The following is a 2,735-nucleotide window of genomic DNA, read 5'->3' as shown; positions in this document are numbered from 1 at the left end:
GCTTGATAAGAAAACCCTTAATTATGGAGGTAATGATAGTTTTTTTGATAAATAGATTTGGGATATTAAATTTCCTGCACTTGTATATTACAACTAAATCTTTTTAAAAAAACATTATTTTGGAAATCAAGATACCTGAAATTCAGATTTAAGTTACAGTTCTATTATGTATTAGCTATAAACTCTTTAGAAAGTTATGGTGTCTTACTGAGATTCAAAATCCTATAACCAGCATTTGACATAACTTTTCTCATTGGGCTTTGGTAATTATGAAAAGGCATGATACATATTAAAGTGCTTAATGGAGTATCTGGCTCATAGTAAACTAATTTCAAGTGAGGAGTAGATAGATATCAATACTGTTATCCTATCAGTGTTGTTATCCTATAAAAAAATTTTTTTTTCCTTACCTTTTTCAAAAGCTGAGGAAACATCCGCTCAGTCTTTAGGGTCCTTGAGAACTGGTGACCCTTCCCCTCCTCAGTCTCTGCCTGGCCGGGCGCTGAGATGGCTTGGGGGGGCAGGGCAGGGTGGGTCACTGGTGCTTCTGCTTGGAGGATGAGATCAGGCAAGGGGGCAGGTCAGCGGGCACCTTGTGGCCCTTGAGCTTGACTTTGGCGAGGTGTTTGCCCAGGACAAATACCTCATCTCCCAGCAGCCCGTCCTGGTCTACATCGGCCAGCTTCCAGACCTCCCCCGGCACCGTACGGGGCAGCACGGACTTCACCATCTCCTACTTGGCACTGCAACACATGATCTGACAGCTGAAAGGTGACAGTACGTAGATCTCGTTGCAGGTGGGCTTCTGCTTGTCCACCACCCACTCAACGTCATCAGTGTCCTCACTGGGCCCCTCACCATAGTCATGCCCCAAGCGCCTATTCTGGAGCCATACAAGGCACGGCCCTTCACAGCCTGGCCCGGCACACCATGCCATCATCCGGGCGGTGTCACTGACCAGCATATCGTCCACCATGTCCAGCAGTTTGGGCTTCAAGGCCTGGAACTTCAACACAGTACATCTCTTGTCCTATGGGCCTTGATGACCTCTGAGAACTCTTTGGAGATACCCACTTCAGAAGCGTCAAAGGGCAGGATGATGCGGTCCACACGCTTGGTGAACCACTCCAGGCCCTCCACAAGGTCATAACCTCTCCTGAGGTGCTTTCTTTCCAGACAGAATCCCGGGAGGGCCGAGGGTGTGTATGCTGTCCAACACTGGGCTAGGCAGCTGGGCACGCATGAACCTGTTGAGGAATCTGTACCGAAGATGCTGAGCTTGTGGAAGTGGTGCCAAAGAGGTCACGACGAGCAGGTGTCGCCCGGCACCACATCCTCGGCGAGGCTGTGTTTGGTGGCAAAAAAGGAGTCAGTGGTGTGCTCGGCCCTATACGCATTCCCAGGAAGCCCTTCTTCATCAGACGCCTCCTGAAGGTGGTTTTGCGCATACTGCACAGGCCCACGAGGAGTAGCTTGGGCTACGGTCAGAATCAGAGTCAGAGTCCTCCGGCGGCGGGGAGTGGAACTCGTGGGAGCCTTACTGCTCCTCCAGGGCAGCAGCCTCCGGGGGATACAGTGACCGCAGCCCCTCGGCCACCATTTGGAAGAGCTCTGGCTCCTTCTTGTGGCGAGTGTTCTTGCCAAGCCAGCTGAACGTGCTGCCAGAGGTGCGGCTGGCTGCGGCTGGTCAGATGACTGGCTGAGAGCCGGAAGCGGGCAGAGAGTCAAGGCGGGCCGGCGGCGGGCCGGCGTGCACTGCGCGTGCGCACCGCAGGCTCGGTTGTAGGCGCCTCTCTTCCGCGGATAATCTGCTGAGGTTGAGGAGATTTTAAATAGGGGATTGGAGGATTTACCTTAAAAGAACAAGGTAAATGCATCTGTCTGATCTTGTGACATCTACCATTTTGGAGCACACTGTGTGTTTCCGGGGGAGGTATCTCTACTTTCGCTAACTTAGAGAGATAGCACGAGTTAGGTGTTTTTATTGAGAAGATCAAGACCAAAGAAGACGTGACTAAATGTTCAGAGACTCAATTTATGGGGATGTTATTCAAAATGTAAGAATATAACTAGGTGAAATTAGCCTTAAGAGCCAGTTAGAAAATAAGTTAAGAAAGCACACTTGTATATATGAGACAATTCATAATTTACTGCATTTATTTCTTAATTTATCATACTTTACCCATTGATGTTTAATAGACAAGGTTTGGTAATTTACTATCTCAAAGTATTTCTTTTTAAAAAGGAACTTGTAATAATGTATTAGCCCAGACTCAGACCAAAAAGTGCCTTTACTGCCCTATCAGATAGTCTGTGTTGGGACACACATTACATGGAAACTTGAAGATGCTTAATTTTAGTTAATGTTGGACTGTTTTACAGCAAAAGATCAAATAGTTTGTCTCCTTATACTTCCAACTAAATTATTCTGTTCTGAAAGAAACTAATCAAGTAGAATCAACTACTTATGTCTTGCTCTCATTTATGAAATTCTTTTGTTTTCCTATCGTGGAATACAGTAAAGCTATGAAGTCATAGGTGTTTAATTTTAATATACATTAAAGTTTTATAGCACATGATGGGATTCTTCTTGTGTATTTTTGCATTTCCCAGAAATGACTCAGTGGTATTATTTTTAGTGTGCCCATAAATATCTAATGAACATTCAATGAACCATTAAGAGAAAAAGTATTTCCCACTGCCCCAATAGCTTTTTATCAAAAAATAATGAAAGG

At 45.7% G+C, this 2,735-nt stretch overlaps 1 pseudogene; it reads right to left on the bottom strand.

The window, feature by feature from the left end:
- Positions 1-535: 535 nt before the first annotated feature.
- LOC114892056 lies at positions 536-2,186 on the bottom strand (annotated as a pseudogene).
- Positions 2,187-2,735: the final 549 nt, after the last annotated feature.

The sequence above is a fragment of the Monodon monoceros genome, unplaced genomic scaffold (assembly GCF_005190385.1).
Source record: "Monodon monoceros isolate NGI ecotype Baffin Bay Population unplaced genomic scaffold, NGI_Narwhal_1 Super_Scaffold_12, whole genome shotgun sequence".
In the NCBI taxonomy this organism is placed as follows: domain Eukaryota; kingdom Metazoa; phylum Chordata; class Mammalia; order Artiodactyla; family Monodontidae; genus Monodon; species Monodon monoceros.
This window is presented reverse-complemented; position numbering and strand designations above follow the sequence as displayed.